Genomic DNA, 24,407 nt, shown 5'->3' with positions numbered 1-24,407 from the left:
TCAGCTCGGGGATTCGAACTTGCAACCTTTCGGTTACTAGTCCAACGCTCTAAACCACTAGGCTACCCTGCCGCCCCACTGGATGATGAGTGTGCACATCTGCTTTATATAACAAAAGTCACGTGACTCACTGTCTGTACGAGCGATCCATTTTAGTAAACGGGGGTGGTGTACCTAATAAACTGGACGATGAGTGTGCACATCTGCTTTATATAACAAAAGTCACGTGACTCACTGTCTGTACGAGCGATCCATTTTAGTAAACGGCGGTGGTGTACCTAATAAACTGTCTGGCAAGTGTACGTCTATGGGATCGACCCGTTCCTCGTCCCAGGTTCAGACTTCAGAGGCCATTCATGTGCATACAAACACTATGTAAACGTAAGCATGCTTATGTTTCTCATATAGATAATGTATGTATTATGTCTAGTGGGTAATGTACAGTGTCTATTTTACCAGTACTTTGTGTTTACTACTATTTCTTTCCCCCTGGTGACATAAAAGTTCATCCTGTCCTATCAGTCTGTTTTATGTACCTTACCTGTTCCTGTCCCATTGAGGTCACCTGTCCCTATGTACGCTTATGAACGGTTATAACTGTCTATGAATGACTTTGTCTGTGTACCTTACCTGTTCCTGTCCCATTGAGGTCATCCCAAGGCGAGGTGAGGCTCACCTGTCCCTATGTACGCTTATGAACGGTTATAACTGTCTATGAATGACTTTGTCTGTGTACCTTACCTGTTCCTGTCCCATTGAGGTCATCCCAAGGCGAGGTGAGGCTCACCTGTCCCTATGTACGCTTATGAACGGTTATAACTGTCTATGAATGACTTTGTCTGTGTACCTTACCTGTTCCTGTCCCATTGAGGTCATCCCAAGGCGAGGTGAGGCTCACCTGTCCCTATGTACGCTTATGAACGGTTATAACTGTCTATGAATGACTTTGTCTGTGTACCTTACCTGTTCCTGTCCCATTGAGGTCATCCCAAGGCGAGTCCCTATGTACGCTTATGAGGCTATGAATGACTTTGTCACCTGTCCCTCACCTGTCCCTATGTACGCTTATGAACGGTTATATGAATGACTTTGTCTGTGTACCTTACCTGTTCCTGTCCCATTGAGGTCACTTATGAGAACGGTTATATGAATGACTTTGTCTGTGTACCTTACCTGTTCCTGTCCCATTGAGGTCATCCCAAGGCGAGGTGAGGCTCACCTGTCCCTATGTATGAACGGTTATAACTGTCTATGAATGACTTTGTCTGTGTACCTTACCTGTTCCTGTCCCATTGAGGTCATTCCAGGCTTATGAACGGTTATAACTGGTGATCATCTGTCCATTGAGGTCATCTGACCCGGTTATAACTGTCTATGAATGACTTTGTCTGGCCTTACCTGTTCCTGTCCCATTGAGGTCATGGCGTGGTAGCCATGGAGTTATAACTGTCTATGAATGACTTTGGTTCATTCCTGTCCCATTGAGGTCATTCCAGGCGAGGTGATCATCTGTCCGGTCATCTGACCCCCGGGGCCATGCCGCTGGCGTTGGTAGCCTGCTGCAGCTGGGTGGTCTGCTGAACTGGGGCGGAGACTGCTGAGTACTGAACATACTGGAGGAAGGAGAGAGAGAAAGACCAAGAGAGAGAGATAACAAAAGAGAGAGATAACGAGAGAGAGAAAGACCAAGAGAGAGAGATAACAAAAGAGAGAGATAACGAGAGAGAGAAAGACCAAGAGAGAGAGATAACAAAAGAGAGATAACGAGAGAGAGAAAGACCAAGAGAGAGAGATAACAAAAGAGAGATAACGAGAGAAAGACCAAGAGAGAGAGAATAAAGACCGAGAGAGAGAGAAAAGAGAGGAGAGAGAGAAAATGAGAAGGAGAGAGAGAGAAAAGGGAGAGAGAGAAAATGAGAGATAGAGAGAGAGAGAAAATGAGAGGAAAATGAGAGTAGAGAGAGAGAGAAAATGAGAGGTAGAGAGAGAGAAAATGAGAGATAGAGAGGGAGAGAGAGAGAGAGAGAGAGAGAAAATGAGAGGTAGAGAGAGAGAAAATGAGAGATAGAGGGAGAGAGAGAAATGAGAGGTAGAGAGGGAGAGATAATGACAAAGGGAGAAAGAGAGAGCTAATATTTGTAGACAGATTGTTAACATCTACAGACAACTGAATGTCTGATAAGAAACATTGTAATAAAGAATGAACCCTCTATGAGCCCTCTATGAACCCTCTATGAGCCCTCTATGAACCCTCTATGAGCCCTCTATGAGCCCTCTATGAGCCCTCCGTGAGCCCTCCGTGAGCTCTCGTGGGCCCTCTGTGAGCCCTCTGAGCCCTCTATGAGCCCTCTGTGAGCCCTCTGTGAGCCCTCTGTGAGCCCTCTATGAGCCCTCTATGAGCTCTCCTGAGCCCTCCGTGAGCCCTCTATGAACCCTCTATGAGCCCTCCGTGAGCCCTCCGTGAGCCCTCTATGAGCCCTCTATGAACCCTCCGTGAGCCCTCCGTGAGCCCTCCGTGAACCCTCCGTGAACCCTCCGTGAGCCCTCCATGAACCCTCCATGAGCCCTCCATGAGCCCTCCATGAGCCCTCCATGAGCTCTCCATGAGCCCTCCATGAGCTCTGAGCCCTCTATGAGCCCTCTATGAGCTCTCTATGAGCCCTCTATGAGCTCTCTATGAGCCCTCTATGAGCCTCTATGAGCCCTCTATGAGCTCTCTATGAGCCCTCTATGAGCCCTCTATGAGCCCTCTATGAGCTCTCATGAGCCCTCCATGCCCTCTCCATGAGCCCTCTATGAGCCCTCTATGAGCCCTCTATGAGCCCTCTATGAGCCCTCTGAGCCCTTGACCTCTCTTTGACCTCTGATTATTGGGACAGTTTTACTGTACAGGTTTTCACAGCCCAACCCTGTGGCCCCCCTCTTTCTCACTCACCTGTTTCCTGCCATGTTCCCCTGGGGCGGCCAACCGTTTAGGTCAGGCGACGCCTGGAAATTGGCGTTGCCCTGCTGCTGCATCATGGGGGATTGGGCGTGGGCCATCCTGGGGGATAACAGGGGACTCTGGGGCGTGGCCTGACCCCCAAACCCTCCGTGAGGCTGCTGGGACATACCTGGTAGGGTTAGAGGTCAGGGGTCAGTACTGGGGGAGGGGGGGGGGTTAAAGGTCAAACAGGTCTGGTCTAGAATGCTCCTGGGTGATGTTTCCCTAGGTACAGATCTCGGATCAGCTTTCTATTCCCCAATCCTAACCTTTCCACAGTGTTTCCCAAACTCCGTCTCGGGGACCGCAAGGCATGCATGTTCTTTTCTTATTTTCCACATAACACTACACAACTGATTCAAATAATGAAAGCTTAATGATGAGTTTTTATTTTCATTTTAATTTTAAAATCAGCTGTGTAGATCTGCGAGGGGGGGGACACGAAATTTGTACCCATTGGGAAAAATACTAAACTGACCCAAGGTCAGCTTCTAGGGACGACTTCACCCTGGCCCACACCATCTAAAAACATAGCTCTAACACTGAGGTATCCGTGCATTTCATAATGATAATAATAATAATAATTATTAAAAAAAATTAAATGTAGGACTCTCTTTTTCAGTGAAAGACAATTGCAAAGTGCTACATGTGTTGTAACTGAAACATTTTCCCAGACTGATTACTGGTGTGTGTGTGTGTGTGTGTGTGTGTGTGTGTGTGTGTGTGTGTGTGTGTGTCTGTCCCTGACCGATTTCAACTGAACAGAAAGGAGTACATTCGCCCCCACCCAAAAGGTTACTGGACAGTCAGCGACACAGGTACACCTGATGGAAACGGCCACAAACACACAGTATATACTCTCTCGGAACAGGAAAACAAACCACTGACCGAAACACAAAAAAAAGGATTCAGTCATATACCTCTCTGACAGAATACACACACACACACACACACACACACACACACACACACACACACACACACACACACACACACACACACACACACACACACACACAAAAGGTTCAGAGGTCATCTGTTAGTGTTCAAGAAGTGTACCCTATTCCTTGCATAGTGCACTTCCCTTTGACCAGAGGGCTCTGTAGGGAATAGGGTGCCATTTTGTGTGTGTGTGGGTGGGGGGCGACGTCACATATTTAGTGTGAGCAGCCGAGGATAGAGGGAGTAGAGGAAGGCACGGATGGGGGAGAGAGAGAGGTGAGAGAGGAGGGAGAGGGATCAACCACACCAACCACCTCCACACTATGTCACACAGGGATATTTTCCAGATTAACCTGGGTTTACATACTACACCGGGAGACGAAGGGGGATTAAAATCAGACAAATGTCTGATTAAATATTGATCTGATTGATATGCATTAAATGGGAAATTCAGTCACATCAAGCAGCATTACAAAGTCCCAATAACATATACAACCAGCACGGTAACATACTGTAAAAATGAAAATACCTGTATTTACAATGCATGTAAAAAGGTTGTGTTTATCACATAACTCTTCTCTTACTAACACCGACTGAGCTGATTTATCTTGTCTTTACGTACCTTAGTTGACTGACTGTAATCTTTACTACTTTTGCACACACTGTATATAGATTTTTTCTACTGTATTATTGACTGTGTGTTTGTTTATGTGTAACACTGTGTTGTTTTTGTATCTCACTGCTTTGCTTTATCTTGGCCAGGTCTCAGTTGTAAATGAGAACTTGTTATCAACAGGCCTACCTGGTTAAATAAAATAATAAATAAAATATATATATATATATATTTAATTGATAAGGGTGTCTGCTATATGTGCTTTGTATGGTACTGTTTCCTGTCCATCTACTGCCCTCTAGTGGAACATATGTTTTATGGCCTAAATCAGGATAACCAATCAGGATTGGCTATTAAATCTAGGAGATGACCAATCAGGATTGGCTATTAATCAGGAGGTAACTCCATGTGTAACTCTGTGTTGTTGTATGTGTCTCACTGCTTTGCCTTATCTTGACCAGGTCTCAGTAGTAAACTACCTGGTTAAATAAAGGTGAAATAAATGAATAAATAAAACAGTAGATTCATCTAATCGTTATCAATGTAGTGGTCATTTGAGGGTGAGCAGCACAGCATTTATATTAAGCATGGAATGACACACCACTGGGGTAGGGGGGGGGGGTATGGCTGGACAGACAAACCCCTGGGGTAGGGGGGGGGGTATGGCTGGACAGACAAACCCCTGGGGTAGGGGGGTTATGGCTGGACAGACAAACCCCTGGGGTATGGCTGGACAGACACACCCCTGGGGTAGGGGGGGGGGGGTTATGGCTGGACAGACACACCCCTGGGGTGGGGGGGGGGTTATGGCTGGACAGTGGGGGGTGGGGGTTATGGGGGGTATGGCTGGACAGACAAACCCCTGGGGTAGGGGGGTATATGGCTGGACAGACAAACCCCTGGGGTGGGGTAGGGGGGTTATGGCTGGACAGACAAACCCCTGGGGTGGGGGGGGGGTATGGCTGGACAGACAAACCCCTGGGGTAGGGGGGGGTTATGGCTGGACAGACACACCCCTGGGGTAGGGGGGGGGGGTTATGGCTGGACAGACACACCCCTGGGGTGGGGGTGGGGGGTTATGGCTGGACAGACACACCCCTGGGGTGGGGGTGGGGGGTTATGGCTAGACAGACAGACACACCCCCTGGCTGGACAGTGGGGTGGGGGTGGGGGGTTATGGCTGGACAGACACACCCCTGGGGTAGGGGGGTTATGGCTGGACAGACACACCCCTGGGGTGGGGGTGGGGGGTTATGGCTAGACAGACACACCCCTGGGGTGGGGGTGGGGGGTTATGGCTAGACAGACACACCCCTGGGGTAGGGGGGTATGGCTGGTGGGTTGTAAGACCGTAGTACCTGAGTTTGGGAACTGAAAGGCACTGAGCTGCTGTACATGAGGGCTGACTACGTCCCCAAACTGTCCTGATCCCCCCATCATCATCACCTGGGAGGAAGGAGAGCCATGCAGGGCTTGGTGGGGGGGGAGAGAGGAGGGCAGGCTGGGCGAGATGGGGGAGAAAGGGCTGGTAGAGGGGTGAGGAGGAGGGGGTGTGGCCAGGCCTGGGCCTGTACTGGTACCGTAGCTGGGTGGGTAAGGGAACTGCTGGGGATTGGTGGTCTGTGGGATCCGAGGGTTACTCAGGCCTCCTGATAGGCCACTTGCAGCAGCCGCCGCGGCGGCGGCCATATTGGGAGGTAGGTTGAGTCCCTGGGTTCTCATCACCATGTTCCTCTGCTGCTGCTGCTGTCTCTGATGCTCCAGCTGGCGTTGGCGCAGGTGGTTGTTGAGGAGTTCTCTCTGCCGTTGTGCCAACATCTGTGCATTGATTGTCCCCTGGGAAGAGAAAGAAAAGGAAACGGAGTTAGATTGAACAACTTCTACAAACTGATTATTGGTTTCTGGTGAATTAAAATACTGGTCTTTTAATTATTATCTGGTTACTGTGCGTGTCAGTAAATTACCTGGTTGGGTTGTTGGACTGTAGAGGTTCATATTGATATATAATCTCAGTTACCTGGTTGGGTTGTTGGACTGTAGAGGATCATATTGATATATAATCTCAGTTACCTGGTTGGGTTGTTGGACTGTAGAGATTCATATTGATATATAATCTCAGTTACCTGGTTGGGGTTGTTGGACTGTAGAGGTTCATATTGATATATAATCTGTTACCTGGTTGGGTTGTTGGACTGTAGAGGTTCATATTGATATATAATCTCAGTTACCTGGTTGGGTTGTTGGACTGTAGAGATTCATATTGATATATAATCTCAGTTACCTGGTTGGGTTGTTGGACTGTAGAGGATCATATTGATATATAATCTCAGTTACCTGGTTGGGTTGTTGGACTGTAGAGGTTCATATTGATATATAATCTCAGTTACCTGGTTGGGTTGTTGGACTGTAGAGGTTCATATTGATATATAATCTCAGTTACCTGGTTGGGTTGTTGGACTGTAGAGGTTCATATTGATATATAATCTCAGTTACCTGGTTGGGTTGTTGGACTGTAGAGGATCATATTGATATATAATCTCAGTTACCTGGTTGGGTTGTTGGACTGTAGAGATTCATATTGATATATAATCTCAGTTACCTGGTTGGGTTGTTGGACTGTAGAGATTCATATTGATATATAATCTCAGTTACCTGGTTGGGTTGTTGGACTGTAGAGGTTCATATTGATATATAATCTCAGTAAATTACCTGGTGGGGTTGTTGGACTGTAGAGGTTCATATTGATATATAATCTCAGTTACCTGGTTGGGTTGTTGGACTGTAGAGGATCATATTGATATATAATCTCAGTTACCTGGTTGGGTTGTTGGACTGTAGAGATTCATATTGATATATAATCTCAGTTACCTGGTTGGGTTGTTGGACTGTAGAGGATCATATTGATATATAATCTCAGTAAATTACCTGGTGGGGTTGTTGGACTGTAGAGGTTCATATTGATATATAATCTCAGTTACCTGGTTGGGTTGTTGGACTGTAGAGGTTCATATTGATATATAATCTCAGTTACCTGGTTGGGGTTGTTGGACTGTAGAGGTTCATATTGATATATAATCTAAGTTACCTGGTTGGGGTTGTTGGACTGTAAAGTTGGGTTCATATTGGACACTCCACTCATCTGGTTCATCATTGGCTGGCGGTTCTGAGGAGAACAGGTTAACAGGTGCTTTACACCATCGACACACATTGATGTCATGCTTCTGAAAAAGCCATACAGGGATCGGCACACTGCTTTGACGTGACCCCAGAGCTCTCGTATCGAACGCAACATCACCACGAGTCAAGGCTGTGATAAGCAACACAATACCCAAACAGGAAACCCACATTGTGAAGACCTGGCCAGACCTTGTCCGGTTCCACTTCCCTCCACGCAATAGCTATCGACCTGGGAGGTTATATGAAGCCCAGTAGTGACCAGTTGTAACAGTGATTACAGTCAGATATAAACCCAGTAGTGACCAGTTGAAACAGTGATTTAGTCAGATATAAACCCAGTAGTGATCAGTTGTAACAGTGTCAGTCAGATATAAACCCAGTAGTGACCAGTTGTAACAGTCAGTTTAGTCAGATATAAACCCAGTAGTGACCTTTAACAGTGATCCTCCGTCCATCCACTCCGTCCGTCTCAGTCTCTCCGTCCGTCTCTCCGTCTCTCCCTCCGTCCATCCCTCCGTCTCTGTCCCTCCGGCCATCTCTCCCTCCCGTCTCTCTGTTCGTCTGTCTTTCCGTCTCTCCGTCCATCCGTCCCGTCCTTCCTCCTCCGTCCGTCCGTCTCTCCGTCCTCCGTCCGTCCGTCTCTCCCTCCGTCCGTCCGTCTCTCTCTCCGTCCGTCTCTCCCTCCGTCCGTCTCTCCCTCCGTCCGTCTCTCCCTCCGTCCGTCTCTCCCTCCGTCCGTCTCTCCCTCCGTCCGTCTCTCCCTCCGTCCGTCGTCCGTCTCTCTCTCCGTCCGTCTCTCTCTCCGTCCGTCTCTCTCTCCGTCCGTCTCTCCCTCCGTCCGTCTCTCTCTCCGTCCGTCTCTCTCTCCGTCCGTCTCTCCCTCCGTCCGTCCGTCTCTCCCTCCGTCCGTCCGTCTCTCCCTCCGTCCGTCCGTCTCTCCCTCCGTCCGTCCGTCTCTCCCTCCGTCCGTCCGTCTCTCCCTCCGTCCGTCCGTCTCTCTCTCCGTCCGTCTCTCTCCTCCGTCTCTCCCTCTCCGTCCGTCTCTCCCTCCGCCCGTCCGTCCGCCCGTCTCTCCCTCCGTCCGTCTCCGTCCTCCGTCCGTCTCTCCGTCCGTCCGTCTCTCCGTCCGTCCGTCGTCCTCCTCCCTCCGTCCGTCCCTCCCTCCCTCCTCCGTCCCTCCTCCGTCCGTCTCTCCCTCCGTCCGTCTCTCCCTCCCTCCGTCCGTCTCTCCCTCCCTCCGTCCGTCTCTCCCTCCCTCCGTCCGTCTCTCCCTCCGTCTCTCCGTCTCTCCCTCCGTCCGTCTCTCCGTCTCTCCCTCCGTCCGTCCGTCTCTCCCTCCGTCCGTCCGTCTCTCCCCGTCCGTCCGTCTCTCCCTCCGTCCGTCCGTCTCTCCCTCCGTCCGTCCGTCTCTCCCTCCGTCCGTCCGTCTCTCCCTATGTCCGTCCGTCCCTCCGTCCGTCCGTCCCTCCCTCCGTCCGTCTCTCCCTCCGTCCGTCCGTCTCTCCCTATGTCCGTCCGTCCCTCCGTCCGTCCGTCCCTCCCTCCGTCCGTCTCTCCGTCCGTCCGTCCCTCCGTCCGTCCGTCCCTCCCTCCGTCCGTCCCTCCCTCCGTCCGTCTCTCCCTCCCTCCGTCTCTCTCCCTCCGTCCGTCTCTCCCTCCGTCCGTCTCTCCCTCCGTCCGTCTCTCCCTCCGTCCGTCTCTCCCTCCGTCCGTCTCTCCCTCCGTCCGTCTCTCTCCCTCCGTCCGTCTCTCCCTCCGTCCGTCCGTCTCTCCGTCCCTCCCTCCGTCCGTCTGTCCGTCTCTCCGTCCGTCCCTCCCTCACTCCTGTCCGTCTCTCCGTCCGTCCGTCCCTCCCTCCCTCACTCCGTCCGTCTCTCCGTCCGTCCGTCCGTCTCTCCGTCCGTCCGTCCGTCTCTCCGTCCGTCCGTCCGTCTCTCCGTCCGTCCGTCCGTCTCTCCGTCCGTCCGTCCCTCTGTCCCGTCCGTCTCTCCGTCCGTCCGTCCGTCTCTCCGTCCGTCCGTCTCTCCGTCCGTCCGTCTCTCCGTCCCGTCCGTCTCTCCGTCCGTCCGTCCGTCTCTCCGTCCGTCCGTCTCTCCGTCCGTCTCTCCGTCCCTCCGTCCGTCTCTCCGTCCGTCTCCGTCCGTCCCTCCTCGTCAGTTCCTCCCTCCGTCCGTCCGTCTCTCCGTCCGTCCGTCTCTCCGTCCGTCCGTCTGTCTCTCCGTCCGTCCGTCTCTCCGTCCGTCCGTCTCTCCGTCCGTCTCTCCGTCTCTCCTCCGTCCGTCTCTCTGTCCTTCCATCTCTCCGTCCGTCTCTCCCGTTTCCTCCCTCCGTCCGTCCGTTCTTCCATCTCTCCGTCTCTCCCTCCGTCCGTCTCTCCGTCCGTCCGTCTCTCCGTCCTTCCATCTCTCCGTCCGTCTCTCCTCCGTTTCCTCCTCCTCCGTCCGTCCGTCCGTCTCTCTCCTCCGTCCGTCCTCCGTCCGTCTCTCCGTCCGTCCATCTCTCCGTCCGTCCCTCCGTCCGTCTCTCCGTCCTTCCATCTCTCCGTCCGTCTCTCCCTCCGTCCGTCTCTCCGTCAGTTCCTCCCTCCCTCCGTCCGTCCGTCCGTCCGTCCGTCCGTCTCTCCGTCCGTCCGTCTCTCCCTCCGTCCGTCTCTCTGTCCTTCCATCTCTCCGTCCGTCTCTCCGTCAGTTCCTCCCTCCGTCCGTCCGTTCTTCCATCTCTCCGTCTCTCCCTCCGTCTGTCTCTCCGTCCGTCCGTCTCTCTGTCCTTCCATCTCTCCGTCCGTCTCTCCGTCAGTTCCTCCCTCCGTCCGTCCGTCCTTCCATCTCTCCGTCTCTCCGTCCGTCCGTCCGTCCTTCCATCTCTCCGTCCGTCCGTCTCTCCGTCCGTCCGTCTCTCCGTCCGTCCATCTCTCCGTCCGTCCCTCCGTCCGTCTCTCCGTCCTTCCATCTCTCCGTCCGTCTCTCCCTCCGTCCGTCTCTCCGTCCGTCCTCCCTCCGTCCGTCCGTCTCTCCGTCTCTCCGTCCGTCCGTCCTCCCTCACTCCCTGTCCTTCCACGTCTCTCCGTCCGTCCGTCTCCGTCTCTCCGTCCGTCCGTCCGTCTCTCCGTCCGTCCGTCTCTCCCTCCGTCTGTCTCTCCGTCCGTCCGTCTCTCTGTCCTTCCATCTCTCCGTCCGTCTCTCCGTCAGTTCCTCCCTCCGTCCGTCCGTCCGTCCTTCCATCTCTCCGTCTCTCCGTCCGTCTCTCCGTCCGTCCGTCTCTCCGTCCGTCTCTCCGTCAGTTCCTCCCTCCGTCAGTTCCTCCCTCCGTCCGTCCGTCTCTCCGTCCGTCCGTCTCTCCGTCCGTCCGTCTCTCCGTCTCTCCCTCCGTCCGTCTCTCTGTCCTTCCATCTCTCCGTCCGTCTCTCCGTCCGTCTCTCCGTCCGTCTCTCCGTCCGTCCATCTCTCCGTCCGTCCCTCCGTCCGTCTCTCCGTCCTTCCATCTCTCCGTCCGTCTCTCCCTCCGTCCGTCTCTCCGTCCCAGTTCCTCCCTCCGTCCGTCCGTCTCTCCGTCCGTCCGTCCGTCTCACTCCCGTCCGTCTCTCCCTCCGTCCGTCTCTCTGTCCTTCCATCTCTCCGTCCGTCTCTCCGTCAGTTCCTCCCTCCGTCCGTCCGTTCTTCCATCTCTCCGTCTCTCCCTCCGTCTGTCTCTCCGTCCGTCCGTCTCTCTGTCCTTCCATCTCTCCGTCCGTCTCTCCGTCAGTTCCTCCCTCCGTCCGTCCTTCCATCTCTCCGTCTCTCCGTCCGTCCGTCTCTCCGTCCTTCCATCTCTCCGTCCGTCCGTCTCTCCGTCCGTCCGTCTCTCCGTCCGTCCTCTCCGTCCGTCCGTCCTCCTCCGTCCGTCTCTCCGTCCTTCCATCTCTCCGTCCGTCTCTCCCTCCGTCCGTCTCTCCGTCCGTCTCCTCCGTCCGTCCGTCCGTCCGTCCGTCCTGTCCGTCTCTCCGTCCGTCCGTCCCTCCTCCTTCCCGTCTCTCGTCCGTCCGTCCGTCCGTCTCTCCGTCCGTCCGTCCGTCCGTCTCTCCGTCCGTCCGTCTCTCCCTCCGTCCGTCTCTCTGTCCGTCCGTCTCTCTGTCCGTCCATCTCTCCGTCCGTCTCTCCGTCAGTTCCTCCCTCCGTCCGTCCGTCCGTCCTCCCATCTCTCCGTCTCTCCGTCCGTCTCTCCGTCCGTCCGTCTCTCCGTCCGTCTCTCCGTCAGTTCTCCCTCCGTCGTCTCTCTCCCCGTCTCGTCCGTCTCTCTCCGTCCGTCTCTCCGTCCGTCCGTCTCTCCGTCTCTCCCTCCGTCCGTCTCTCAGTCCTTCCATCTCTCCGTCCGTCTCTCCGTCAGTTCCTCCCTCCGTCCGTCCGTTCTTCCATCTCTCCGTCTCTCCCTCCGTCCGTCTCTCCGTCCGTCCGTCTCTCCGTCCTTCCATCTCTCCGTCCGTCTCTCCGTCAGTTCCTCCCTCCGTCCGTCCGTCCGTCCGTCTCTCCGTCCGTCCGTCTCTCCGTCCATCCGTCTCTCCGTCCATCCATCTCTCCGTCCGTCCCTCCGTCCGTCTCTCCGTCCTTCCATCTCTCCCTCCGTCCGTCTCTCCGTCAGTTCCTCCCTCCGTCCGTCCGTCCGTCCGTCCCTCCCTCACTCCATGTCCGTCTCTCCGTCCGTCCGTCCGTCTCTCCGTCCGTCCGTCCGTCCGTCCGTCTCTCCGTCCGTCCGTCTCTCCCTCCGTCCGTCTCTCTGTCCTTCCATCTCTCCGTCCGTCTCTCCGTCTCTCCTCCCTCCGTCCGTCCGTTCTTCCATCTCTCCGTCTCTCCCTCCGTCTGTCTCTCCGTCCGTCCGTCTCTCTGTCCTTCCATCTCTCCGTCCGTCTCTCCGTCCGTTCCTCCCTCCGTCTGTCCGTCCTTCCATCTCCGTCCGTCTCTCCGTCCGTCCGTCCGTCTCTCCCATCTCTCCGTCCGTCCGTCTCTCCGTCCGTCCGTCTCTCTCCGTCCGTCCCTCCGTCCGTCTCTCCGTCCTTCCATCTCTCCGTCCGTCTCTCCCTCCGTCCGTCTCTCCGTCAGTTCCTCCCTCCGTCCGTCCGTCCGTCCGTCTGTCCGTCTCTCCGTCCGTCCGTCCCTCCCTCACTCCCTGTCCGTCTCTCCGTCCGTCCGTCCGTCTCTCCGTCCGTCCGTCCGTCTCTCCGTCCGTCCGTCCGTCTCTCCGTCCGTCCGTCCGTCTCTCCGTCCGTCCGTCTCTCCCTCCGTCTGTCTCTCCGTCCGTCCGTCTCTCTGTCCTTCCATCTCTCCGTCCGTCTCTCCGTCCGTCCGTCTCTCCGTCCGTCCGTCTCTCCGGCCATCTCTCCGTCCTTCCATCTCTCCGTCCGTCCATCTCTCCGTCCTTCCATCTCTCCGTCCGTCTCTCCGTCCTTCCATCTCTCCGTCCGTCTCTCCGTCAATTCCTCCCTCCGTCAGTTCCTCCCTCCGTCCGTCCGTCCGTCCGTCTCTCCGTCCGTCCGTCCGTCCGTCTCTCCCTCCCTCCCTCTGTCCGTCTCTCTCTCCCTCCCTCTGTCCGTCTCTCTCTCTCACCCTCCGTACCTCTCTCTCCCTCCCTCTGTCCGTCTCTCTCCTCTCCTCTGTATTAGGCTCCTCCCTCCCTCCCTCTGTCCGTCTCTCCTCCCTCCCTCCCTCTGTCCGTCTCTCTCTCCCTCCCTCTGTCCGTCTCATTCTCTCCCCTCCCTCTGTCCGTCTCTCTCTCACCCTCCGTCTCTCTCTCCCACCCTCTGTCCGTCTCTCTCTCCCACCCTCTGTCCGTCTCTCTCTCCCACCCTCTGTCCGTCTCTCTCTCCCTCCCTCTGTCCGTCTCTCTCTCCCTCCCTCTGTCCGTCTCTCTCTCCCTCCCTCTGTCCGTCTCTCTCTCCCTCCCTCCGTCTCTCTCTCCCTCCCTCCGTCCGTCTCTCTCCCTCCCTCCGTCTCTCTCTCCCTCCCTCCGTCTCTCTCTCCCTCCGTCCGTCTCTCTCTCTCACCCTCCGTCTCTCTCTCCCTCCGTCCGTCTCTCTCACCCTCCGTCTCTCTCGCTCACCCTCCGTCTCTCTCTCTCACCCTCCGTCTCTCCCTCCGTCCGTCTCTCCCTCCCTCCGTCCGTCCGTCTCTCTCTCCCTCCGTCCGTCTCTCTCTCTCACCCTCCGTCCGTCTCTCTCTCTCCCTTCGTCCGTCTCTCTCTCTCTCCCTTCGTCCGTCTCTCTCTCTCTCCCTCCGTCCGTCTCTCTCTCTCACCCTCCGTCTGTCTCTCTCTCTCACCCTCCGTCTCTCTCTCTCTCCCTTCGTCCGTCTCTCCGTCCGTCTCTCCCTCTGTCCGTCTCTCCGTCCGTCCGTCTCTGTACCTGTTGTACCTGTAGCCGGTGTTGCAGCTGTAACCTCAGTGTATTAGGCTGGTTAGGAACCACCGCTTGGGGCCTCAGTCTCATGATGGGGTATCCTGGTCTGGGGCCCATCTGGACAGCCATGGGGTGGAAGCCTTGCCCTGTGGGTAGAGGAGGAAAATCATTACTTTTTCATGGCTCTCTTCTCCCTTTGCAGAAGGCATATAGTCAATGTGTTTGGAATATCGAATCGCAATACGTATAGAATAATGATACATATATGATCCCAATACGTATTGAATTGTAACTCAAGAATTGTGATCAAATTTAATTGTGTGGTCCCTGCCAATTCCCACCACTACCTGTGGGGTCCTGCATGGGTCTGCCGGACCCAGGGTCGTGGTACCCTCTCTGGGCTAGATGGGAGCCAGGTGTGGCGTCCTGCATGGGTCTGCCAGACCCAGGGCCGTGGTACCCTCTCTGGGCTAGATGGGAGCCAGGTGGCAGGTCCTGCTGGCCGTACACTGGAGGCTTCTGGTCCAACAACATGGACGGGTCTGAAGAGAACTGGTCCTGATCTACAGACTGACCCTGTTGGGAGAGGAGAGAGGGATGAGTAGGAGAGGAGAGAGGGATGAGTAGGAGAGGAGAGAGGGATGAGTAGGAGAGGAGAGAGGGATGAGTAGGAGAGGAGAGAGAGGGGTGAGTAGGAGAGGAGAGAGGGATGAGTAGGAGAGGAGAGAGGGATGAGAGAGGGAGAGGGAGAGGGATGAGTAGGAGAGGAGAGAGGGATGAGTAGGAGAGAGGAGAGAGGGGTGAGGAGGAGAGGAGAGAGAGGGGTGAGTAGGAGAGGAGAGAGGGATGAGTAGAGAGAGGGGAGAGAGGGATGAGGGTGAGGAGAGGAGAGAGGGGTGAGAGGAGAGGAGAGAGAGGGGTGAGTAGGAGAGGAGAGAGGGATGAGTAGGAGAGGAGAGAGGGATGAGTAGGAGAGGAGAGAGGGATGAGTAGGAGAGGAGAGAGAGGTGAGAGGAGAGGAGAGAGGGGTGAGTAGGAGAGGAGAGAGAGGTGAGAGGAGAGGGAGAGGGGTGAGTAGGAGAGGAGAGAGGATTGAGAAGGAGAAAAAGGAGAGCAGGGGGGTGAGAAGGAGAGGAGAGAGGGATGAGTAGGAGAGGAGAGAGGGATGAGTAGGAGAGAGAGGGGTGAGAAGGAGAGGAGAGAGGGATGAGTAGGAGAGAGAGGGGTGAGAAGGAGAGGAGAGAGGGATGAGTAGGAGAGGAGAGAGGGATGAGTAGGAGAGAGAGGGGTGAGAAGGAGAGAGGGGTGAGAGGAGGAGAGAGGGGTTAGAGGAGGAGAGGAGAGAGGGATGAGTAGGAGAGGAGAGAGGGATGAGAAGGAGAGGAGAGAGAGGGGAGTGAGGAGGAGAGGAGAAGAGTGAGAAGGAGAGAAGAGAGGGGTGAGAAGGAGAGGAGAGAAGGAGAGGAGAGAGGGGTGAGAAGGAGAGGAGAGAAGGAGAGGAGGAGAGGAGAGAGGGGTGAGAAGGAGAGGAGAGAGAGGGGTGAGAAGGAGAAAAGAGAGGGATGAGTAGGAGAGGAGAGAGGGATGAGGAGGAGAGAGAGAGGGGTGAGGAGGAGAGGAGAGAGAGGGATGAGTAGGAGAGGAGAGAGAGGGGTGAGGAGGAGAGGAGAGAGAGGGATGAGGAGGAGAGGAGAGAGGGGTGAGGAGGAGAGGAGAGAGAGGGGTGAGGAGGAGGAGAGGAGAGAGAGGGGTGAGAAGGGAGAGGATGAAAGAGAGGGATGAGTAGGAGAGGAGAGAGGGGTGAGGAAGGAGAGAAAGGAGAGAGGGGTGAGGAGGGAGGGAGAGAGAGAGAGGGTGAGAAGGAGAGGAGAGAGAGGGATGAGTAGGAGAGGAGAGAGAGGGGTGAGAAGGAGAAAAGAGAGGGATGAGTAGGAGAGGAGAGAGGGGTGAGGGGAGGGAGGAGAGAGAGGGATGAGTAGGAGAGAGGAGAGAGAGGGGTGAGGAGGAGAGGAGAGAGAGGTGAGGAGGAGAGGAGAGAGGGGTGAGAAGGAGAGAAGAGAGAGGGGTGAGAAGGAGAGGAGAGAGAGGGGTGAGAAGGAGAGAAGAGAGGGGTGAGATGGAGAGAAGAGAGGGGTGAGAAGGAGAGAAGAGAGAGGGGTGAGAAGGAGAGGGGTGAGAAGGAGAGGGGTGAGAAGGAGAGGAGAGAGAGGGGTGAGAAGGAGAGAAGAGAGGGGTGAGATGGAGAGGAGAGAGAGGGGTGAGAAGGAGAGGAGAGAGAGGGGTGAGAAGGAGAGAAGAGAGAGGGGTGAGAAGGAGAGAAGAGAGGGGTGAGAAGGAGAGAAGAGAGAGGGGTGAGAAGAAGAGGAGAGAGAGGGGTGAGAAGGAGAGAAGAGAGGGGGTGAGAAGGAGAGGAGAGAGAGGGGTGAGAAGAAGAGGAGAGAGGGGTGAGGAAGGAGAGAGAGGGAGAGAGGGGTGAGGAAGGAGAGAAGAGAGGGGTGAGAAGGGAGGAGAGAGAGGGGTGAGAAGAAGAGGAGAGAGAGGGGTGAGAAGGAGAGAAGAGAGGGGTGAGAAGGAGAGGAGAGAGAGGGGTGAGAAGAAGAGGAGAGAGAGGGGTGAGAAGGAGAGGGGTGAGAGGAGAGGGAGAGAAGGAGAGGAGAGAGAGGGGTGAGAAGGAGAGAAGAGAGGGGTGAGATGGAGAGGAGAGAGAGGGGTGAGAAGGAGAGGAGAGAGAGGGGTGAGAAGGAGAGAAGAGATGGGTGAGATGGAGAGGAGAGAGAGGGGTGAGGAAGGAGAGGGAGAGAGAGGGGTGAGAAGGAGAGAGAGAGAGAGAGGGTGAGAAGGAGAGTGAGAGAGGGGTGAGAAGGAGAGAAGAGAGGGGTGAGAAGGAGAGGAGAGAGAGGGGTGAGAAGAAGAGGAGAGAGAGGGGTGAGAAGGAGAGGAGAGAGAGGGGTGAGAAGAAGAGGAGAGAGAGGGGTGAGAAGGAGAGGAGAGAGAGGGGTGAGAAGGAGAGGGGTGAGAAGGAGAGGGGTGAGAAGGAGAGGAGAGAGAGGGGTGAGAAGGAGAGGAGAGAGGGATGAGGAGGAGAGAGAGGGGTGAGAGGGAGAGGAGAGAGAGGGGTGAGAAGGAGAGGAGAGGGGTGAGAAGGAGAGAGAGGGGTGAGAGGGAGAGAGGGGTGAGAGGAGAGAGGGGTGAGAGGAGAGAGGGGGTGAGAGGAGAGAGGGGTGAGAGGTGGTGAGAGGGAGAGGGGGTGAGAGGGGTGAGAGGGAGAGAGAGGGGTGAGAGAGAGAGAGGGGTGAGAGGAGAGAGGGGTGAGAGGGAGGAGAGAGGGGTGAGAGGGGTGAGAGAGGGGTGAGAGGAGAGAGAGGGGTGAGAGGAGGAGAGAGAGGGGTGAGAGGGAGGAGAGAGGGGTGAGAGGAGGAGAGAGGGATGAGGAGGAGAGAGAGGGGTGAGAGGAGGAGAGAGGGGTGAGAGGAGGAGAGAGGGATGAGGAGAGAGAGAGGGGTGAGAGGAGAGAGGGGTGAGAGGAGGAGGAGAGAGAGGGGTGAGAGGGAGAGGAGAGAGGGATCAACTGATAGATGTAAAAGAGGGAACATCCAAGAAGGAGCTACAGAACCATGAGAAGGAGCTACAGAACAATGAGAAGGAGCAACAGAACCATGAGAAGGAGCTACAGAACAATGAGAAGGAGCAACAGAACCATGAGAAGGAGCTACAGAACCATGAGAAGGAGCGACAGAACAATGAGAAGGAGCTACAGAACAATGAGAAGGAGCAACAGAACAATGAGAAGGAGCTACAGAACCATGAGAAGGAGCAACAGAACAATGAGAAGGAGCTACAGAACCATGAGAAGGAGCAGAGAAAGAAGAGATGGAAGAGCTGAAAAAGAGGACAAAAAGAAGGACAAAAAGAAGAAGGAAGAGTCAGGACAGAGACGGTAGAGTCAGGACAGAGACGGTAGAGTCAGGACAGAGACGGTAGAGTCAGGACAGAGACGGTAGAGTCAGGACAGAGACGGTAGAGTCAGGACAGAGACGGTAGAGTCAGCACAGAGACGGTAGAGTCAGCACAGAGACGGTAGAGTCAGCACAGAGACGGTAGAGTCAGGACAGAGACGGTAGAGTCAGGACAGAGACGGTAGAGTCAGGACAGAGACGGTAGAGTCAGGACAGAGACGGTAGAGTCAGCACAGAGACGGTAGAGTCAGCACAGAGACGGTAGAGTCAGCACAGAGACGGTAGAGTCAGGACAGAGACGGTAGAGTCAGGACAGAGACGGTAGAGTCAGGACAGAGACGGTAGAGTCAGCACAGAGACGGTAGAGTCAGGACAGAGACGGTAGAGTCAGGACAGAGACGGTAGAGTCAGGACAGAGACGGTAGAGTCAGCACAGAGAAGGTAGAGTCAGGACAGAGACGGTATAGTCAGGACAGAGACGGTAGAGTCAGCACAGAGACGGTAGAGTCAGGACAGACTGTAGAGTCAGGACAGAGACGGTAGAGTCAGGACAGAGACGGTAGAGTCAGCACAGAGACGGTATAGTCAGGACAGACTGTAGAGTCAGGACAGAGACGGTAGAGTCAGCACAGAGACGGTAGAGTCAGGACAGAGACGGTAGAGTCAGCACAGAGACAGTAGAGTCAGGACAGACTGTAGAGTCAGGACAGAGACGGTAGAGTCAGCACAGAGACGGTAGAGTCAGGACAGAGACGGTAGAGTCAGCACAGAGACGGTAGAGTCAGGACAGACTGTAGAGTCAGGACAGAGACGGTAGAGTCAGGACAGAGACGGTAGAGTCAGGACAGACTGTAGAGTCAGGACAGAGACGGTAGAGTCAGCACAGAGACGGTAGAGTCAGGACAGACTGTAGAGTCAGGACAGAGACGGTAGAGTCAGGACAGAGACGGTAGAGTCAGGACAGACTGTAGAGTCAGGACAGAGACGGTAGAGTCAGGACAGAGACGGTAGAGTCAGCACAGAGACGGTAGAGTCAGGACAGAGAATGTAGAGTCAGGACAGAGACGGTAGAGTCAGGACAGAGACGGTAGAGTCAGCACAGAGACGGTATAGTCAGGACAGAGACGGTAGAGTCAGGACAGAGACGGTAGAGTCAGGACAGAGACGGTAGAGTCAGGACAGAGACGGTAGAGTCAGGACAGAGACGGTAGAGTCAGCACAGAGACGGTATAGTCAGGACAGACTGTAGAGTCAGGACAGAGACTGTAGAGTCAGGACAGAGACGGTAGAGTCAGCACAGAGACGGTATAGTCAGGACAGACTGTAGAGTCAGGACAGAGACTGTAGAGTCAGGACAGAGACGGTAGAGTCAGGACAGAGACGGTAGAGTCAGGACAGAGACGGTAGAGCCAGGACAGAGACGGTAGAGTCAGGACAGACTGTAGAGTCAGGACAGAGACGGTAGAGTCAGGACAGAGACTGTAGAGTCAGGACAGAGACGGTAGAGTCAGCACAGAGACGGTAGAGTCAGGACAGAGACGGTAGAGTCAGGACAGAGACGGTAGAGTCAGGACAGAGACGGTAGAGTCAGGACAGAGACGGTAGAGTCAGGACAGAGACGGTAGAGTCAGGACAGAGACGGTAGAGTCAGCACAGAGACGGTATAGTCAGGACAGAGACGGTAGAGTCAGCACAGAGACGGTATAGTCAGGACAGAGACTGTAGAGTCAGGACAGAGACTGTAGAGTCAGGAAAGAGACGGTAGAGTCAGCACAGAGACGGTATAGTCAGGACAGAGACGGTAGAGTCAGGACAGAGACGGTAGAGTCAGGACAGAGACTGTAGAGTCAGGACAGACTGTAGAGTCAGGACAGAGACTGTAGAGCCAGGACAGAGACGGTAGAGTCAGCACAGAGACGGTAGAGTCAGGACAGAGACTGTAGAGCCAGGACAGAGACGGTAGAGTCAGCACAGAGACGGTAGAGTCAGGACAGAGACGGTAGAGTCAGGACAGAGACGTAGAGTCAGGACAGAGACGGTATAGTCAGGACAGAGACGGTAGAGCCAGGACAGAGACGGTAGAGTCAGGACAGAGACGGTAGAGTCAGGACAGAGACGGTAGAGTCAGCACAGAGACGGTAGAGTCAGCACAGAGACGGTAGAGTCAGCACAGAGACGGTAGAGTCAGGACAGAGACGGTAGAGTCAGCACAGAGACGGGAGAGTCAGGACAGAGACGGTAGAGTCAGCACAGAGACGGTAGAGTCAGGACAGAGACGGTAGAGTCAGCACAGAGACGGTAGAGTCAGGACAGAGACGGTAGAGTCAGCACAGAGACGGTAGAGTCAGCACAGAGACGGTAGAGTCAGGACAGAGACGGTAGAGTCAGGACAGAGACGGTAGAGTCAGGACAGAGACGGTAGTCAGGACAGAGACGGTAGAGTCAGGACAGAGACGGTAGAGTCAGCACAGAGACGGTAGAGTCAGCACAGAGACGGTAGAGTCAGCACAGAGACTGTAGAGTCAGGACAGAGACGGTAGAGTCAGCACAGAGACTGTAGAGTCAGGACAGAGACGGTAGAGTCAGCACAGAGACTGTAGAGTCAGGACAGCGACGGTAGAGCCAGCACAGAGACGGTAGAGTCAGGACAGAGACTGTAGAGTCAGGACAGCGACGGAAGAGCCAGGAGAAAAGATGGAAAATTGGACAAGAAAGAAGGATGACAGACAGATGGGAACTAGTGAGAGGAGAGTGATTCTGACTTGTCCCACCAGACCAGGTACACAGAGATTAGAGATGGTGGAGAGCGATAACCCTGTCAGAGATAATAAACTATTAAGACAAAGGAAGAAAGGACAGAGGCCTTTTCTTAAGTGGTTTGCTCAACTCCTCCGTCCTCCGTCCTCAAAGGTAATCCAGGAGAGGGAACGTGGATGAAAATGTGCTTGTATGAAATGAGACACCTTCTACACTCAGGCCAATGCCATTTATGATTGAGTGAAGGGATAACATTAAGTTAGTTGTGCAAGTCATTTTCTAGATTAATGATAAGAAACAATATTGTTTTTAAAACAGGTGCATGTTGTTCTCCTTTGACAAAACAAAAGGTGATTCGAAACGGGGTGTGTCAGATTTCAAAACTTTTCCGCGAAGCACTCGGGTAGGATACACATCACTATCCTCAATGAAAGGACGGAGGAGCGATGGTGGAGGACAGACATCTCCCAAATGAGAAAAGGCCAGCTAGAGGGAAGAAACAGAGATAGAAGACTGGGGTCAGGGACAGACTGACCTGTCCCATCAGAGTCGGTATCCCCAGGGCTCTGTCTATCTCCTCCAGGCCATCGAAGTCCTTTAACACGGTGTAGAGCTGAGATAGGAGAGCCCTCTCATCACTACCACCTCCATCACCAGGCCCCTGACTCTGACCACTGGGCCCCGGAACCCCACACAACACCTCCTGCTGCTGCTGGGAGGCATACAGAGACCTGGGGAGAGGGAGGGAGGGAGGGAGGGAGGAGGGGGAGAGGGAGGGGGGAGGGAGAGGGGAGGGGGGGGGGGGAGGGAGGGAGGGGGAGGGAGGGAGGAGGGGAGAGGGAGGAGGGGAGAGGGAGGGAGGGGAGAGGGAGAGGGAGGGAGGGGGAGGAGGGGAGGGAGGGAGGGGAGAGGGAGGGAGAGGGAGGGGAGAAGGAGGGAGGAGGGAGAGGGAGGGAGGGAGGGAGAGGGAGAGGGAGAGGGAGGGGAGAAGGAGGGAGGGGAGGGAGAGGGAGGGGAGAGGGAGGGAGAGGGGGAGGGGAGAGGGAGGGAGGAGGGGGAGGGAGGAGGGGAGAGGGAGGGTGGAGGGGAGAGGGAGGGAGGGAGAGGAGGGGAGAGGGAGGGGAGAGGGAGGGAGAGGGAGGGGAGAAGGAGGGAGGAGGGGAGAGGGGGAGGGAGGAGGGGAGAGGGAGGGGAGAGGGAGGGAGGGAGGGAGGGGAGAGGGAGGGAGGGAGGAGGGGAGAGGGAGGGAGAGGGAGGGGGAGGAGGGGGAGGGGGAGGGAGGAGGGGAGAGGGAGGGAGGGAGGAGGGGGGAGGGAGGGAGAGGGAGGGGAGAAGGAGGGAGGAGGGAGAGGGAGGGAGGAGGGGGAGAGGAGGGGAGAGGGAGGGAGGAGGGGAGAGGGAGGAGGGGAGAGGGAGGGAGGGAGGGGAGAGGGAAGGAGGGGGAAGGAGGGGGAGAGGGAGGGAGGAGGGGAGAGGAGGGGAGGAGGGAGGGGAGGGAGAAGGGTAGAGGAGGGGAGAGGGAGGGAGAGAGGAGGGAGAGGGAGGGAGGGAGGAGGGGAGAGGGAGGTAGGATGGAGGGAGGGAGGAGGGGGAGAGGGAGGAGGGGAGAGGGAGGGAGGAGGGAGAGGGAGGGGAGAGAGAAGGGGAGAAGGAGGGAGAGGGAGGGAGGAGGGGGTGAGGAGGGGAGAAGGAGGGAGGGGGGAGGGAGGGGAGAAGGAGGGAGGGAGAAGGGTAGAGGAGGGGAGAGGGAGGGAGAGAGAAGGGGAGAGGAGGGGAGAGGGAGGGAGGGGAGAGGAGGGGAGAAGGAGGGAGGGAGAAGGGGAGGAGGGGAGAGGGAGGGAGAGGAGGGGGAGGAGGGAGAGGGAGGAGGAGGGGAGCAGGGGAGAAGGAGGGGGAGAGGGAGGGAGGAGGGGAGAGGAGGGAGAAGGAGGGAGGGGGGGGGAGGGGGAGGGGGGAGAGGGAGGGGGAGGGAGGGGAGGGGAGAGGGGAGGGAGAGGGAGGGAGGGAGGGAGGGAGGGGGGAGGGAGGAGGATGGAGGGAGGGAGGGAGGAGGGGAGAGGGAGGGGGGAGATGGAGGGGAGAGGGAGGGAGGAGGGGGAGAGGGAGGGGGAGGGAGGGGAGAGGGAGGGAGGGAGGAGGGGGAGGAGGGAGAGGAGGGGGGAGAAGGAGGGAGGGGGAGGGGAGAGGAGGAGGGGAGAAGAGGGAGGGAGGGAGAAGGGTAGAGGAGGGGAGAGGGGGGAGGAGAGGGGGAGAGGAGGGGAGAGGGAGGTAGGAGGGGAGCAGGGGAGAAGGAGGGGAGAAGGAGGGAGGAGGGGGAGAGGAGGGGAGAAGGAGGGGAGAGGAGGGGAGAGGAGGGAGGGGAGGGAGAGAGGAGGGGAGAGGGAGGGAGGGGAGAAGGAGAGAGGAGGGGAGAGGGAGAGGGGGGAGGGACAAGAGGAGAGGAGGGAGGAGGGGAGAAGGAGGGGAGAGGGAGGGACTACTTCCTGGAAAAGGAGGGAGGGGGAATAGGAGGGACATGGAGGGAGGGAGAAGGGTAAAAGGGGAGAGGGAAGGGAGGAGGGGAGAGGGATGGAATGGAGGGAGGGAGGAGGGGGAGGAAGAAGGGAGGATGAAGGAATAGGGAGTAACATGTCAAAGTTCTATACAGTAACTATGCCTAGACACCAAAGAGCAGACAAAGCAGAAGGAATACAGTAACATGGACATCAAAACTACTTCCTGTAAAACTCCTGAAGGAATACAGTAACATGGACATCAAAACTACTTCCTGTAAAACTCCTGAAGGAATACAGTAACATGGACATCAAAACTACTTCCTGTAAAACTCCTGAAGGAATACAGTAACATGGAACTCAAAACTACTTCCTGTAAAACTCCTGAAGGAATACAGTAACATGGACATCAAAACTACTTCCTGTAAAACTCCTGAAGGAATACAGTAACATGGAACTCAATACTACTTCCTGTAAAACTCCTGAAGGAATACAGTAACATGGAACTCAATACTACTTCCTGTAAAACTCCTGAAGGAATACAGTAACATGGAACTCAATACTACTTCCTGTAAAGGATTCGTATGTGTTTTGCTCCTGATATAAAGCAGCGCGTACCTGTTCTGGTTGAAGGGGGTCTGCTCAACAGGCATCACGCTGTCTGGCCACGGAGCCGTCTGATTGGGTGGAGCCTGTTGCTGGGAGAACTGGTGGGGCCCCATACCCATGTCTGTTAAAGAGAGATTCAAATTAACATAACTTAAACAACCATATGTCCATAGCAGGCTGAGTCACTAGAGAGCAGGTGATTGGTTAGAGACAGAAGTGTGTAAGGATGTTATACAAGTGACTGGCCACCAGGTGGGAGACTTGTCCCTCTACAACTGACTTTTACATTTTAGTCATATATTTTCGTACTTAAAAAAAAAAAAACTATAAAAATTTTTTTATCGTACTGGTCCCTCATGGGAATCGAACCGACAACCCTGGCGCTGCAAGCTCTACTCACTCCATGTACGTAGAACCACAATAATTGGCCTGATTTCAAAGGATTGGGTTTCTTACGACCCAAGGAGAAAGTGGCTAAGACCCCCCCCACACTAGAAAATAGGTATAGAATGAG

At 55.3% G+C, this 24,407-nt stretch overlaps 1 pseudogene; it reads right to left on the bottom strand.

The window, feature by feature from the left end:
- Positions 1–1,467: 1,467 nt before the first annotated feature.
- The window catches only part of LOC135517114 (nuclear receptor coactivator 2-like), a 170,854-nt pseudogene continuing 147,914 nt past the window's right edge, over positions 1,468–24,407 (bottom strand).

This window comes from Oncorhynchus masou, chromosome 28 (genome assembly GCF_036934945.1).
Source record: "Oncorhynchus masou masou isolate Uvic2021 chromosome 28, UVic_Omas_1.1, whole genome shotgun sequence".
NCBI classification, from domain to species: domain Eukaryota; kingdom Metazoa; phylum Chordata; class Actinopteri; order Salmoniformes; family Salmonidae; genus Oncorhynchus; species Oncorhynchus masou.
This window is presented reverse-complemented; position numbering and strand designations above follow the sequence as displayed.